At 38.1% G+C, this 17,928-nt stretch overlaps 1 pseudogene; it reads right to left on the bottom strand.

Annotated features, from left to right (window-relative positions):
- Positions 1 to 9,692: 9,692 nt before the first annotated feature.
- LOC110597923 (cofilin-2 pseudogene) lies at positions 9,693 to 10,143 on the bottom strand (annotated as a pseudogene).
- Positions 10,144 to 17,928: the final 7,785 nt, after the last annotated feature.

Here is a 17,928-nt window from a genome sequence, read left to right as displayed (position 1 = left end):
TGGCCACTGAATTGTGCCACTTTCACACACAATTAACATAAAATGGTATTGTTTGCTTTTAATGTAGAATCAATTCTAGTGTCCAATAAAGGTCTGTATATTAACTAACTTTCCACTCTAGCCTTTATGGGTACATGCAATTGTAAGAGCAATGAAAAAGGAAGGAGATCTGGATTCTATTTCAAGCTCTGTTATTAGGTTACACTGTAATCTTGATCAAGTCATATAACTCTTCTAAGCCTCAGTTTCCCCTTTTCAAATGAGAATAATAATATTATTTAATAAAATGACATTTTATAGGAATGAGTAAAGAATAAATGAAATCATATAGATGAAATTATTTTGATGCATTCAGACTGTCATTAATATCCTAGCATCTGAGGACTCTACTTTTTAGTTTCCATCTCCACACTGACTTCATGACTGACTAGATTTAGATTTAAGTCTAGAATTTACCAGTGTAGTTATATCATCAGCCTGAGACCCTTGGAAGGGCTGATTTCTGATTTCTATTCTCTTACAGGTGAGTGTAAATTACACTGCTAGTAAAGTCCATCATAAGGAAAAGAAATGGGCACGAATTCAGAAAGGGTATCAGTGTGGTAACTTATGAAATCCAAGAGGAAATAATAATGAATTCTTCCTGGGGGTGCTGGAAAAAATTACAAATAGGTGACATTCAAACTGGATTGAAGTGTCAGTAGCATGGAGAGGGAGAGCTTGCAGGTAGAGGAGCAGCACCACAAGCTCCTAGAGGCTGAAAAGTACAGGAATAGCATGAAGTAAATATGTTGCCAGGATCTGAGAAAAACTTTGAGCTACAGAACAGCGGGTTACACAGTAATTTGGTGATTTTAACCCCGTTTTTCTTTTTCACTTTTGCAGATACTTGGATCTTTGTTGCTTTGGGAAAGGATAGAACTGTACCTGCACACGTGTCATAAGGTAGGATGTTTGATCGTCATGGGGGACTTGAGATCAGGACTGAATGTGCTCTTTGGCATTTAGTGTTATCATACATGATTGCCCTTCTCTCATTATTGCCCTAGAGAAAAGAGATCTATTGATACAATTTTAACTAAAATTATTAAATTTCTTAAAGTTGTAATCAATTTACTGAAGGAACTGAACCCAAACTTTATTCTTTCTCACTACTTCATGTTGAACTCACTCTGTGGCCCTGTTCTTCCCAACCTAATGAGATCTTAGGCAAATTTCTTACTTTCCCAGTCCTTTTTAGTCACAAGAACATTCTCCTTTCAATCATGAAAAATTTTAGTTCATCGCCGGCTGTAGTGGCACACATCTATAATCCCAGCAGCTTGAGAGGCTGAAGGAGGATCATGATTTCAAAACCAGTATCAGCAACTTAGTGAGGCCCTAAGCAATTCTGTAATTCAGTGAGACCCTGTCTCTAAAAAAATAAAATAAAATAAAAATAAAGAAAAGAAAAAAAGAGAGATTCACAGCATTGGGGACAGGAGTCCCCTGTGTTTCTCCTTTACTAGCAAAGCAATAAGCCTTCCTTTTCCTTTTTCTCAAAACCGTGTCCTCATTATTGGATTGGCATTGGGGGATGAAGACCAAACTTTCAGCAACAAAGCTGGTGACCCAGATGGGACCCAAGAGCAGCCCCCGCTGCAGCTTTCTTGGGCAGGCCTGGCTCTCCAAGGAGCCCTACTTCCATGCTGAAGATGCAAGGTGGCTGGAAAACTTGTTGAGAGCCAACTGCTGGAGAGTTAGGTAATGGGTGAGTTTGCCTCAGATTGAACCAAGAGCTATTCCTTTGAGTGAAGGAAGGGACTTTGGGACTGTCCCAGCAGCTATGAAGCTCTTTTTGCTTTGGGGAACTCCCGCCTTCTCTCCCTGTACAGTGGAAGTTGCTCCTTGTGGTCCACTTTGAGAAAAAGGAAACTGAACTCAGGAAATTCACAACTTTGGCCATTTGGTAAGCCCCTGGTGTGCACACTGAGATCCCTGATTCCACACATCTGGTTCATTTGTGAAGGAACACCTATGGGACCCCCCTATAGTTATAAGCCTATCTAAGATAATGTTTTACTATAATGATGTCCCTTTTGAATAGCTTTCTGGATAATTGCAGTTGGAGTTGGTCTATCAAAAGTAAAGTAAGTGGAAGAAATTTGTATGTGCAGGTCTGTCTATTTTAAAGCCTCCTTTCTGTCAGCCCTTGTTTCAGTGATCTTTTCTTGTGTGTTTTTTTATTTCTGTTACTGGCCCTTTAAGACATGGGCCATGCTGCATTGCTCTTACAAGTAGTCTCTTGAGCAGAGAGGTCTTGGCTTTCTATACCACCTATAGGTATAAGCCTGTCTAAGAGAAGGACATTTTACTGTAACACAGTCTGGCCTTTGGAGTTGATCTGTTGGGGCTAAAGTATATGAAAGAGATTTTGTATGTATAGGCATTTATGCAGTTGCATGATAGGGGTCTGAACACCATTCAGGGACTAATTTGAAGGTGCCAGAGGTACTGCCTCTGATATGCAAGGATAGCAGGACACCAGAAGAAAGAGTTATAAAAGATTTAAATATTTTAAACCCAATGCTGACACTCCCAGCACTGTTACTTAGCCTGGCCCCAGGCAGCCAAAGATCATCTTACTGTAGGTCAAGGACACCAGCCCTAAACTGGGGAGGAAAAGTCCCAGAAAATCTGCCTTAGCTATAGGAAAACAGCTAAAGAGAACCTGACCTCTGCCATGCCTTCCAGCCCCTTTTGCCCATGGTAGGTGAAGCTGCTGGCCACAAAGGATGTTGCAATAGGTTCCAGCACAGTCAATTTATGACCTGGGAATGAGAATTGTCTCCCATTTTAAGATCTAACAGGACACCTCATTTGGCCAGGGGATGGCCATCATAGGGGCAAAGCATTCCTTGCTATAAAAATATCCCATCAAACTAAGTGCATGGGGAGACTGGCAGAATAAACAACTCACTCCCAAAAGAAAAAGACAGAAACTAAGGCCAGCCTGCGGTTTGGAGGCAGCCTCTACAAAGGGATCTTCAAGGAAGCCTAAAGAAAAGGATGGAAAGGGCTTCCTGCATTACATATCAATATGCCTAGTATGAGAAAAAGATCCCAAAGGAGCCTCTGGGTACAATTGACAATGGGGAACTCATTTAGTAAGCCTTATGATAATGGTAAGGGAAACAGGTCAGGCTCAAATATACTGTTCACCAACCCCTTAAATGAAACTGCGAGAAAAACCATTAAGGCACAGTTTTTGTGCATTCTGGATTGTCCAGCTCTCTCCTGGGATGAAATTGTTGTGTAAATTGCATGCACAGGTAACATTCATAAGGTCTGTTTCAGAATACTGAAGAAGTTGAAACTGAAACTAAAAAAGATAAAGGAATGATACAGGTATGGAGATATTTTAGTATAGAAAATTAGAAGGTAAAAGAAATATTTCTGGATGAGAAAGTATTTTTTCCAGTAAAGTAGTATTCTTGGGCTAAAGTCCAAGAGGAAAGAGAATAAAACTAAGGATGTAAAGTTGTGAATGTCTAAGTAGCAGAAGTTTGTGGAAGGTAAATCTCAAAAAGTTTGTGTTTGTGATTACATTGGCTATAACTGCACAGAGTTATTGGAAATTTAATGCAATTATATGAAGCAAAGTCTGAAACATGGATCTCTTATCAAGATAATTTTCTTGTATTTGTTAGGTTTTATTACCTGGGGAAACTAAATCTTAAAGGAATTAGGGTTTGTACCTGATATAAAGTCATAAACACTTTGTAACTGGTTAAACAAACAACTGTCACTTAGGTTATAAATATATGGTTTAGACAGATATGGTTGACTAAATACATGTGATTAGGTATGTGTATGCATCTGAGAACTATATCTGTCTAAGCCTTGTCTAAGTGTTATTTAAAAGTTTATAAAATGAAAGTTTATGTAAGTTTACTGGCGAGATAACCAATAAGTGCTCTCTTTTATATACATTATATCTCACATAGACTGGCCACACTGTCATTTTGAAGACCTGTCTTTGACTAAGTCAATTTCTGATCATTAACACCATTTCCTAAATGTATAAGGGATTTAAAGCTATTCTTTTATTTTTATTAACCCATGCAGACATGTGATTATTTGATACTGTACACTTTGGATTCTAAATTGTACTCTAAAAGTTAATTAAATGTAAAGTTTAGGAGAGCACTTTTCCAAGTTGGTGTTCTCTGAATTAAAATTCTGTGTAGCAAAAGTCTCAGATAAAATAAAAATAACAAATTTGGTTGGTATTTATTCATGTCATTTGATGTTTTATAGCTGGATAAAGTAAGCTGTTGTCAATAAACTATATATACAATTTTGTGTTACTCTTCACACTGGAATTGGAATTTAAATGCATTTTTGGAAGATAATAAGGAGATCCTGGTCTAAAGGTGACATTGTAAAACATGGAAGCATTCTGTCACTTTTTCCACAAAAATACAGTTAAAAGCTCTCTTAATCTTTCTTTGATTCATGTTTTAAATGTAATGTTGTATTGTTATTTGTAAAGAGCTCTGCCTTACCTGAAATAAGGCTCTGCCTCCAACCTTATTCTATGTGGGAATGGCTTCAAAATAGGCTAGACTTCATCTCATTTAAAGTTGTGTTCAAAAGATTGATTTTTGTTGTAAAGACTACTGTGATCTCAAACAAAGGATATAATGTATAACTAAGTAAAGGTTCAAGATTATAAAAGTTATTTTTCTTGGTTCACAGATATTACATAACATGTTTTTGCTTTATAATTTTATTTTGTATTTTCCTTTTAGACTTTATATAACTGTTGCCTGATAGCGTTTTGTAGAGGTACTGCTTCTTTAAGAGAGAGAGAGAGAGAATGAGAATGAATGAGAACACACCTGGGTTAATTTGAGATAATAAGCCATCACCTATAGGAAAGATAGTATATATAATGCTGACTATCAGTATTAACACTAACCCCAATTAAATGAAAGAGGTAACTAACATTATAGATGTTGAAGTTATAACCTGTGACTCCCTCTTTAAGACTGATGAAACTGGGTTGCTGGGTGTTTAAAACCAAAAATGTGGAAACCAAAGTCAATGAAGTAAAAGCGCCAAGGAAAAAACAGTCAACATTTTGGCCCTTGCCCTATAAGGTCAATCAAGACTCAGAGAACAATGGGAACCCTCTCTGGGCCCTGCAGCTCTGGTGAGTCACCTGATCTGCTTATCAAGGAGATGGAGAGGACCCTAGAGAATAAGAAGCCAACCAGTGCACATTCTGCAAAGGGGAGAGTGAGTCATCAGAGACAGAAACATCCCTGATACTTCCAGTAGAAGACACTTATTGTCAGCAGGACTCTATCCCATTCTAGTAGATGGCACCACTGGTTGAGGAAAGCTAAAGGAGTCAAGAGGCTTCAGACATGTCCCCAAGAGTGATCTCTGAGGAATCTCAGCTGCCTCTGAAGAATAGGTAGGAACAAGGTCAGTTTTGACCAACTTAAACATAAAGTGGACCATTGTTACACTTATAGCCTAAGTGTAACAGGGGTTCACTTGAATGTATCCCTTGTGGCTTTGAAACTTACATGTTTTTCCCCAGTCGTCTTTTTCTTAAATTTCTCCTACCTGTTCTTCTTTTCCCTAACCTCTTCCCTGATCTTCTTTTCCCTGATCTTCTCTGGTATTCTTTTCCCTAAACTTCTCCTTTCTTATCTTCTCTTTCCTGATCTCTCCTCCCTAATCTCATTTTCTCCGAATCACCTCTATAAAAGCCCCCTGTTCCTGCTGATGGGCAGAATCGCAGCCTTTGGGACAGGAGTCCCCTGTGTTTCTCCTTTGCTAGCAAAGTAATAAACCTTCTTTTTTCTTTTTCTTAAAATGGTGTCCTCATTATTGGTTTGGCATTGAGGACAAGGACTGAGCTTTCAACATTAGCACAGCCCTACATGGACATTTAAAAGGAAAAACAATGATTTTTTAAATGTAACCTAAGAGGTACACTTGTGTTAGCTCTACCAAAAGTAAGTAAAGCTGGAGGCTATAAAGGAAGGGTTCTTGGGTGAGAGTGACTAATAATAATTATCATAAAGGACTCTTTTGAGTCACAAATTTGTCCTGAGTTAATTTGAGCCTGATCTCATAGACCTACAAATTTTCCTAACTTCCTACATTGATAAAGTTGATCTTTTTTTTACTGATATGATTATGAGTTATTGTCTTCATGGTTTACAGAGACTGGCTTAAAAACTAACTGCTTTTGTGCTAATTATTTACAAAAAAGTAATGCTTTGCTATCTTGCTTATTGTTGTCTTAGAATGATCCCTTACCTGTGTATGCCTTTTCCAGTCACCTGCCATCTGCCACTGTGGACCTCTGAACTGCTTTGATTCTGAATACCCTTAACTATTCATGCCCCAACTGATAGAGAATAAGGACTTTGAGTTACTTCCCCCTAACTTTGCCCTCTTTCAGCAGGTAGCAGCTTGGAGGTGTCATCACCCATTTTTCCATAGAAATGGAAATGTAGAAATTGACAGAGGGGAAATGTAACAGTGGTCCACTTTATGTTTGAATATAACCCTTGATGCTCGGCCACTGCAACTTATTTTTAAAATGGACATGTTTCTTTCTCTTTCTCCCTGCTCCTCCATAATCTCTCCCACTCTCTAATCTTAGAGGAAATAGGATTACCTTTCTTCCTCATTTTGGGCAGATTTATCTGTTCTTGAGTACACACCCACCATAAGAATGAAGTAATACAGAAAGTAATATAGACTTTGGGAACGGTACCAGAAGATCTCAGAAATGACTCAATCCCAAATTAGCAAGTGAATCACAAATCTGACAGACAATCATGGAATATAGCCTTTGAATCACCTCTTTAAAAGCCCCCTGTTCCTGCTGATGGGCAGAAGCATAGCCTTTGGGACTGGAGTCCCCTGTGTTTCTCCTTTGCTAGCAAAGCAATAAACCTTCTTTTTCCTTTTTCTTAAAAAGAAAAAAAAAGGCTGAGAATGTAGCTCAGTGGTTAAGTGCCCTGAGGTTCAATTACTGGTACATACATACATAAATACATACATAAATAAAGAAATATTTAGTTCATGGAAACTGTCATGCTAAGTAAAATCAACCTGTCCCCCAAAAATCACAGTTCAGATGTTTTCTCCTGATAAGTGAAATTTGATCCAAAATAAAGGGTAGGATAAAAAAGAAACTGAAGATTAGTGGAGTAGACAAAGGGGAATGAAGGGAAGAGAAGAGGGATGGGAGAGGCAAAAGACAATGGAATGAATCTGATCTAACTTTCCTTTGTACGTATATTAATATACATGGTGAAATCTCACCATCATGTACATCCACAAGATACTAATTTAAAAAAGAACTATAAGTAAATAGCAGAAATATCAGTAGAGCAGAGGGAAGGGAACAAGAGTGGGGGCAGGTAGGAGAGATGGAGGGAAAGGGAAAGTACTAGGGTCTGAATTAGAACAAATTATATTCCATGCTTTTATAATGATGTCAAAATGAATCCTATTGTTATATATAACTAAAATGAAAAAAAATGTTCAACATCTCTAGTAAATAAAGAAATGCAAATCAAAACTATTCTAAGATTTTATCTCACTCCAGTCAGAATGGCAATGATCAAGAATACAAGCAACAGTAAATGTTGGCAAGGTTGTGGGGGAAAAGGGTACACTCATATGTTGCTGGTGGGACTGCAAATTGGTGCAACCACTGTGGAAAGCAGTATGGAGATTCCTCAGAATCTTGGAATGTAACCACCATTTGATCTTGTTATCTTGGAATGGAACCACCATTTGATCAAGTTATCCCACTCCTTGGTCTATCTCTGAAGAGCTTAAAAGCAGTGTACTACAGTGATGTAGTCACATTAATGTTTGTAGAAGCTCAGTTCACAATAGCTAAACTGTGGAACCAACCTAGATGCCCTTTAACCGATGAATGGATAAGGAAAATTTGGTCTATGTACCTAATGGAATATAACTCAGCCTTAAAGAAGAATGAAATTATGGCATTTGCCAGTAAATGGATGGAGCTGGAGCATATCATGCTAAGTGAAATAAGCCAATCCCAAAGAACCAAAGACTGAATGTTTTCTCTGACATGAAGATGCTGATTCATAATAAGGGAGGGGGCTTGGGAATAATAGAGATCCTTTATATTAGACAGAGGAAAATGAAGGGAGGAGAGAGGTTTGAGGGTACGAAGGATAAGAGAATGAATCTGACATAATGACCCTATGTGCACATATGATTACATGATTGGTGTAATTCTACATTATATACAACCAGGAGAATGAGAAATTGTACTCCATTTATGTATGATGTGTCAAAATTTATTATACTAGTGTGTATAACTAATTAGAGCAAATACAAATACAAAAGAACAAGAAATATTTAAATATTAAAAAAAGAACCAATGACGGGCTGGGGTTGTGGCTCAGTGATAGAGCGCTCGCCTAGCATGTGGGAGACGCTGGGTTCGATCCTTAGCACCACGTAAAAATAAATAAAATAAAGGTATTATGTCCAAGTACAACTAAAAAAAAATTTTTAAAGAACCAATGAAAAAAAGTTAGTTCATTATAATAACCCAAACCACAGCTTTATTGATTTTAAAGCTTTCCCCTCCCTATTTGGACCTGATCCAAGGCTGGAAATCTATATTGGTGGAGAGAGCATGGAGGTCCTTTCATCTTTCCTCCCCACAAATGGGGTGTAGGGGAAGAGGAGGAAGACAAGAGCACTGTCCTGCAAGGTGGCACAAGCTGGCATCTAGGTACATGCACAGTTGGTTTGTTTCCCTTGTGTCATTTTACTGTGTGTGTGTTTTCAGGGACTCTTCTCTGAAAATCTTGACTGAAACTCTGTTGGTGGAGTCAATGCCTATAAACTTCCTTTCTTTTCTTTTTTTAAAATATGCTCTCATTTTTATTCAATATGTCCATTTTTGTGAGGGTGGAGAGTTAGATTCAAAACAATTTTCAATTTAAGGGTCTTTTATACATAAATTGCCATCATGACTAGTATTCAAAATATTTTTAATATTACAAGATTCACATGGTGAACATAAAACTTCTATACTTTACTCAATGGAAAACAAAAATAGCTATTTTTTTTAAAGAAACATACAGATAAAAGGAATGATCACTGAGGTCTAGGATAAATTGATGATAGTTTATGAAATTCAATTAACATTCCTTTGGGAAGGACTAAAACCAAAAAAGTGCTTTTACTTCCATGATGCCCTGTCCCAGAAAGGCTTGCCAAGGTAGGTAAAGTATATAAATGCTATATAGCACCACACAGAACTACAGTCAAGTGCAGCTATAAATAATAGAGAAAGGTTTACCATTTGACCAGTGGATAATACATTTAAGGCATTGAACTTGGTTACCTTTTGCAGAATTCTAAACTATTCACATTAACAATCACATTCATTGTAGTGTTTGCTACAGGGAGGCATATAACCAAATATTTTGGCTAAAATAAGACAGGAAGGCATTCCTTTTGTCCTATTTAAAAATAGCCATATTAAAATCTAATGGCAATCACTGGCAAATAGACAGAAGGGCCCATAGGAAAGGGAAAGCAAAAAATAAAATCTTAATACTATTCCAGTGGACTGAGGTAGAGAAATGAAAATCCCTTAAAATTTAAATAGCACTTGACTGTTAGAATGGGTTTCCTTCAAGTGAAACAACAGCATTGCCTCCCAGTTTCTCTCCAAGTGTTGAATGGTCCTTAATATGATCAAGCCATTTACTTGCCATTCATGTTTAATGCCTATAAATTTCTTTTTAATGGCATCTTTAGAGGTAGCAGAAATCATATTGCTTTTTAAGGATGCATTTTGGGGAGCCCAGAATATTAAATGCTAGGTTTTCTACATTCTTGTTTCGTATGTGACACTGTACAGAGTATATCAGTGATAATTCAGAATTAGCAACTTCACAAAGATGTGTAAGAGTCCTTTACAGTATCACCAGTATTACTCATTTATCTATATTGCTTAAACCCAAGAGAACTGCTTTGTTTTTTCATCTCTTCTTGTGTAGATTTCCTTACTTTCATATCATTAAAAACTTTGGTGTCTTCATCATTCACTCTATCTCCAGATGCCATAGTGCCTACAACTCTGGCTCTGGCTCTGTGACCCAAACAATGCCTATCTTCTTATAACCCCCCTGAAATTTCTCCTTTGAAGTCCTTTTGATCTTTTCTCAGTTTGAATTTCTTTAAAATGATGCTAGCAAGAGATCCAAGATGGCGAAATAGGGTGAGGAAGCATTTCTTGTTGCTCTGTGACTCTGACTTAAGATTCAAGCAGAGAAAATACTGTTTCTCTGTGCAGCAGCAAATGCTGCCCACTGATACCCTGCTGTTTACCCCCCATTTATCCACCACGATTGCCAGCCGTCTACTAGCATATCACCCACCTTTTGAGTGCAGATCACTCCTTGACTGCCGCCTCTCCACTGCCATTTGCCCACCTCTTGCCTGCCCATCTCCTGCCTTTCACCTACCCATCACCCGTTGCCTAAAGACCACCCACCAGTTGCAGACCACCAGCAGATTGCCCGCTGCCTGGAAGTCCATTGTCACAATACCTGCAGGTTTGGTTACATGCAGCCACAGACATCTTGGGACACTGGCCAGGGCCTGTGGTTTGCCGCCATCACTGCTGCCATCTTGGGGAACAGCTGCCTCAGTATGGGGACACCAGCCAGGGTCTGAAGATATATTTTCAGGGTACCTGAAAGTCTGGTGGCAACTGAGGTCTTTCTGCTGGATGTGGTAGTGACTGCCATCTGGCTGCCTCTTTGCAGGGTTGCTCCTTTGTGTGAGTGCATCTCTGGTGGTCTCTTTGCAAGATGAAAGGGCATTGATGCCAAATGCCAATGTCTCGGCTTGGCACAGAATCACGAGCCACCACACAGCTTTGTAGGTTCAAACAGCAATTCTTTATTCCCATCTCACACCGCCTCCACACAGGTTCATGGACAATCCCAATCCCCCCTCCCCCCCCCTGCACAATTCACGTCCTAAATACTTTCTCTCCTGAGAACTCAGCGGGAACTCAGGCAGCAGGCACGCCCTACTCCCAGCAGGAATAATCTTCAACCTCCAACTTCCCTAAAACTCCTATTGTCACGCCCTAAACCCAAGGATAGGGATACTTCCTGCAGGATACACCCTAATCCTGGATCCACCCTGGTCATTGAGCAGGGTCACCTTTCTCAAACACACAAGCAAGGTCGCAGCAAATTTCCAAGGCAAGTCCATTTAACATGGGGTACGCTGGCAAGGATTACGATGCGTCATTCCTACTTGGCAATGGCTCTCAGCACATTGAGATCTTGGGTCTGCAGCAAGATGGAGCCTGGGGAACCTGAAGCCCAGGTCCCTCAGAGAGCAGTGGGGTTTATGTGGGTTAGTCTGGTCTAGCAAGCCTGTGGAAAACCCAAGATTAGGGGCAGTACCCCTGGAGAGCAAAAGTTGGAGAAACTCGAGAAAACCAGGTTCTCTCCAGCTCAGTGAGTCCTGAAGTGTACAGGGATGGAAGGCGCCAGCTACAAAGGGTGAGAAGCCTGGAAGAAGTTGTGAGAGCATCTTGCTATATTGACTTGCCCACCCAACCAGTTGTCCAGCACCCACCTCACTAGAGCTACTATCCATAGTGCTACATGGGAAGACACACAAACAACTTTCAGATAACCCCACCTATTGGCAGAGAAGGAAAACTGAGAAATTTTTTAAAAGCTAATGGAAGCAATTATTCAGTTTTCCATTGAGTACCCCCCTAACATCTCTGCCATCTTTGAATTCAAATATTTTTCATATATCCATTTGTTGAGGAATGGGATGTCTGAATAATATATTATAATTTTGTTATATATTCTTAAATTTTTATTTTATTGTTTTTGTAATATGTATAATTTTTTCTCTGTGGATTCTCTTTTTCACTTCTCTCATAGCCATCCTCTATTAATTCCTCCTTCACTCTTATTTTTACCTCAATCTTCTCTTCTTCTCCCTCAGAAACATCACTTCTTGCACTACTTCTCTTCTCTCATTGTCTATCATTTGAAATGGTCAACCCCTTTAGTAAACTTATTGTTTATATTGTAGTCAACAATTGAACACATCATTTCTGTTTATTGTGACAAAACTGTAGATGCTTAATAGGAGTTATTTGGTTTAAAGGTGTATATTGTTTGCATTGAGTGCTTTTAATACTGGTCTCCCTCTTTAAGGTGAGGTACTGGAAGCCTTCAGGGACACTATAAGACTACAGGGTAAAAACTGTACTGCTTCAGATCCATACTGCTAGATGGGAAGACACACAAACATGCAAAAACAAGGGAAAAAAGTTCCTCAAACAAACCAAGATGTTCAAACATTAGAATCCATAGACAACACAGTAGAAAAAATGTCAGAAAAGGAGTTTAGAAGGTACATAGTTAGGCTGATCTTCGAAAGGATGATATATGAGAGAAAATACAGAAAGTAAAAGATCACTCCAATAAAGAAGCAGAGGGCTGGGGTTGAGGCTCATCGGTAGAGCGCTCATCTAGCACATGCAAGGCACTGGGTTCGGTCCTCTGCACCACATAAAAGTAAATAAATAAAGTTATTGTTTCCAACTACCACTAAAAAATAAATATTAAAAAAATAAAGAAGCAGAGATTATAAAAAAGAATCAAGCAGAAATCCTCAAAATGAAGGAAACAATAAACCAAATAAAAAATTCAATGGAAAGTATCACCAACATACTACCCACTTGGAAGATAGAACCTCAGGCCATGAAGACAAAATATATACTCTTGAAAATAAAGTTGACCTTACAGAGAAGATGGTAAGAAACTGTAAACAGAACTCCAAGAAATATAAGATAACATGAAAAGACCAAATTTAAGACTAGATGAAGGAGTGGAGATACAAACCAAAGGAATGCATGATTCTTTCAGTGATATAATATTAGAATATTTCCAAAATCTAAAGAATGAAGTGGAAAATCATTATCAAATGTAATTCTGTACATTTGATACCCCAAATGTACAGAATTACAGCAGACCCACACCAAGGCATATTATAACAAGAATGACCAATATACAGAATAAGGATAAAATTTTAAAGTATATGAGAGAAAAAAATCAAATTACACATAAGGGGAAACCAATTTTTATTTCAATTGATTTCTCAACCCACATCCTCAAAGACAGGAGGTCCTAGAATAATATATATTAAACTCTAAAAGAAAATGGATGCCACCTGAGAATTTTCTGTCCAGCAAAATTAAGCTTTGGATTTGATGATGAAATAAAAACTTTCCATGATAAACAAAAGTTAAAAGAATTCACAACTAGAAAGCCTGCACAACACAACATTCTCAGCAAAATATTCCATGAGGAGGAAGTAAAAAGAAATGAAAACCAGCAAAGGGAGGAACTACACTAAATGAAAGGTAAATCAAAGGAGTATCTAAATCAAGTTAAAAACCAAAAATAGGAGGTGGATTCCAAGATGATGGGCCAGAGGGAGGCAGCATCCTGTGTTGTGACGCAGATTTTACTTAGAGTACTGCATCTCAGAGAGTGTAAAAATTCAACAAATAAATGACCTAACATTACATCTCAAAGCCCTAGAAAAAGGAAAACAAATCAACACCCAAAGCAGAAGAAGACAGGAAATAATTAAAATCAGAGCTGAGTGGATGTGGCTCAGCAGTAGAGCATTCTACCACAAGGCACTGGGTTTGATCCTCAGTACCACATAAAAATAAATAAATAAAAATAAAGGTATTGTGTCCAACTACAACTAAAAAATATTTTTTAAAAAAATTAGAGCTGAAATCAATGAAATTGAAACAAAGGAAACAATTGAAAAAACTGACAAAACGAAAAGCTGGTTCTATGAAAAAATAAATAAAATTGATAAACTCTTAGCTACACTAATGAAGAGAAAGAGAACTCAAATTACTAAAATGCATGATGTAAAAGGAAATGTCATGATAGACACTACTGAAACACAGAAGATAATTAGAAACTCTTTTGAAAATTTATATTCCAATAAAATCTCAAAGTCATTGACAAATTTCTACAGACATATGATCTACCCAAACTGAATCAGGAGGACATACACAATTTAAATAGATCAGTTGCAAGCAAAGATATATGAAGACACCATCAAAAGTCAACCAACCAAGAAAAGCCCAGGACCAGATGGATTCTCAGTTGAGTTCTACAAGACCTTCAAACAAGAATTAACACCAGTACTCCTCAAATTATTCCATGAAATAGAAAAGGAAGGAACCCTTCCAAACTAGTATCACCCTAATTCCAAAACTAGACAAAGGCACATCAAGGAAAGAAAACTTCAGACCAATATCCCTGATGAACATAGACACAAAAATTCTCAGTAAAATTCTAGCAAATCACATACAAAAACATTAAAGATAGCACACCACGATCAAGTAGGGTTCATCCCAGGAATGCAAGGTTGCTTCAATGTGTGGAAATCAGTAAACATAATGCATCACGTCAACAGACTTAAGAATCATTTGATTGTCTTGATAGATAACAGAAAAAGCATTTGACAAAATACAGCATTTCTTCATGTTCAAAACACTTGAAAAACTAGGGATAGTAGAAACATACCTCAACATTGTAAAAACTATATATGCTAAGCCCAAGGCCAACATCCTTCTAAATGGAGAAAAATTGAAAGCATACCCCCTAAAAACTGGAACAAGATGGGGATACCCTCTTTCACCACTCCAACATAGTCCTTGAAACTGTAGCCAGAACAATCAGACACATGAAAGAAATTAAAGAGATACAAATAGAAAAGGAAGAACTCAAAACTATCACTATTTGCTGAAGGCATGATTCTATATTTAGAAGATCCAAAAAATTCCCCCAGAAAACTTATATAGCTAATAAATGAATTTGGTAAAGTAGAAAGATATAAAATCAATATCCATGAATCAAATGCATATCTATACATAAGCAATGAATCCACTCAAGAGAAATTGGGAATACCACAGTAACCTCAAAAAAAAAATCTTGGAATCAATTTTATAAAATAGGTGAAAAACCTCTACATTGAAAACTACACAACACTAAAGAAAGAAATTGAAGAAAACCTCACAAGATGGAAAGCTCTCCCATGCTCTTGGATAGGCAGAATTAATATAGTCAAAATGACCATACCACCAAAAACATTATACAGATTTAATGCAATTCCTATTAAAATCCCAATGACATTCTTCATAGGACTAGAAAAGGCAACAATGAAATTCATTTGGAAAAATAAGAAACCCGTGGGGGCTGGGGATGTGGCTCAAGTGGTAGCGTGCTCGCCTGGCATGCGTGCGGCCTGGGTTCGATCCTCAGCACCACATACCAACAAAGATGTTGTGTCCGCCAAGAACTAAAAAATAAATATTAAAAATTCTCTCTCTCTCTCTCTCTCTCTCTCTCTCTCTCTCTCTCTCTCTCTCTCTCCTCTGTCACTCTCTCGAAAAAAAAAAAAGAAAGAAAAATAAGAAACCCAGAGCTGGGGTTGTGGCTCATCAGTAGAGCGCTTGCCTAGCACATTTGAGGCCCTGGATTCGATCCTGAGCAAAATAAACAAAATAAAACTATTGTGTCCAACTAAAACATAAATATTTTAAAAAGAGAGACCCAGAATAGCCAAAGCAATCTTTAGCAAGAATAGTGAAGCAGGAGGCATCACAATACCAGACCTTAAACTATACTACCAAGCAATAGTAACAAAACCAGCATGATATTGTCACCAAAATAGACATGTAGACCAGTGGTACAGAATAGAAGAAACAGAGACAAACCCACATAATTATAGTTTTCTCATATTATACAAAGGCACCAAAAACATACATTGGAAAAAGATAGCCTTTTCCAGTGCTGGGAAAACTGGAAATCCATATGTTGCAAAATGAAATTAAACCTCTATCTCTCACCCTGCATAAAAATCAACTCAAAAGTAGCACTAGAACAGAGACCCTGTGCCTAATAAAAGAAAAAGTAGGCCCAAATCTTCATCACATCAACTTTAGACCAGACTTCCTTAACAAGACTACTAAAGCACAAGAAATAAAATCAAGGACCAATAAATGGGACAGATTCAAACTTAAAAGCTTCTTTTCAGTAAAGGAAACAATCAATAATGTAAAGAGAGAGCCTACAGAATAGGAAAAAACCTTTGCCATATGCACCTCAGATACAGCACTAGTCTCCAGGATATATAAAGAACTCAAAAAAACTTAACACCATAAAGCCACAAAACCCAATCAATAAATGGGCTAAGAACTGAACAGATGCTTCACAGAAGAAGACATACAATCAGTCCACAAACATATGGAAAAAATGTTCATTATCTCTAGCAATTAGAGAAATGCAAGTCAAAACTGTCCTAAGATTTCATCTCACTCCAGTCAGAATGGCAATTATCAAAATTGCAAGTAATAATAAATGTTGGCAAGGATGTGGGGGAAAAGGTACATTCATACATTGCTGGTAGGACAACAAATTGGTGCTGCCATTATGGAAAGGAGTATGAAGGTTCCTCAGAAAACTTGGAAAGGAACCACCATTTGACCCAAGTATCCCACTCCTTGGTTTATACTCAAAGGACTTAAAATCAGCATACTACAGTGACTCAGTCACATCAGTGTTTATAGAAGCTCAATTCACTATAGCTAAACTGTGGAACCAACATAGATGGCCTTCAACAAATGAATGGATAAAGAAAATGTGGTAAATATACACAATAGAATATAATTCAGGCTTAAAGAAGAATGAAATTATGGCATTTGCAGGTAAATGGGTAGAACTAAAGAATATCATGCTAAGTGAAATAAGCCAAACCCCAAAAAACCAAAGGCCGAATGTTTTCTCTGATAATGGGTAGGGAAGAGTGAAGGAACTCTGGATTGTGCAGAGGGGAAAGGGTGGAGGGCTTGGGGAATGGGGATGGGAAGGACTGTAGAATGAGAAAGACATTTTTACCCTATAAACATGTACAGCCAGAGGAATGAATAATTGTGCTCCATTTGTGTACAGTGTGTTAAAATGCATTCTACTGCCACGTGTAACTAATTAAAACAAAATAAAAATAAATATGGGCTGTGGATGTGGTTCAAGCGGTAGCACACTTGCCTGGCATGCCCGGGGTGCTGTGTTTGATCCTCAACACCACATAAAAATAAAAAAGATATTTTGGTTTTAGTTTTCCACCTAAAACTACAAATAAAAATAAATAAATAAATAAATACCAAAAAAAAAATGATACTAGCATGGTTTAATCTCAAAAGGCCCATATCTAGGCCTAGGGTTGTGGCTCAGCAGTAGAGCGCTCGCCTAGCATGTGCGAGGACCTGGGTTTGATCCTCAGCACCATGTAAAAATAAAAATAAAATAAAGGTATTGTATGCCGCAGTCTGGCTGGGCACAATTCAGGAGCCACTTGTCAAAAGAAATGAACTTTATTTTTAGAAACACACCACACCACACAGCTCCTCAGGAAAACCTTCAGAGCCCAACTGCCACCACCGGCTTCCCACAAGCCTCTCAACCTCCCTCCCTCCTCTTGAGGCTGATTGGCTGGGTCGTGTGGGCGGAGCCAAAAAAGTCCCCCAATGAGCAGCTCCGTGGTCTGAAAGGGCGGGGAAACAGCCCAATGAGCATCACCGCAGAGGAGCCAATCAGTTGGCAGCTAGAAGTTTGCTGGGGCTGCTGTGAGCCAATTATCTGCTGGCAGCTGGAAGTTTGCTGGTAGCTGGAAGTTTGCTGGGGCCCCTTCGGCTGTGGCTCTCAACAATTGTATCCATCTACAACTAAAAAATAAATATTAAAAAAATAAAAAGGTACATATCTGGCCCTAGAG

Source organism: Ictidomys tridecemlineatus, chromosome 4 (assembly GCF_052094955.1).
Source record: "Ictidomys tridecemlineatus isolate mIctTri1 chromosome 4, mIctTri1.hap1, whole genome shotgun sequence".
Taxonomy (NCBI): domain Eukaryota; kingdom Metazoa; phylum Chordata; class Mammalia; order Rodentia; family Sciuridae; genus Ictidomys; species Ictidomys tridecemlineatus.
The sequence above is the reverse complement of the archived record's forward strand: the minus strand, read 5'-3'. Positions and strand labels throughout refer to the sequence as shown.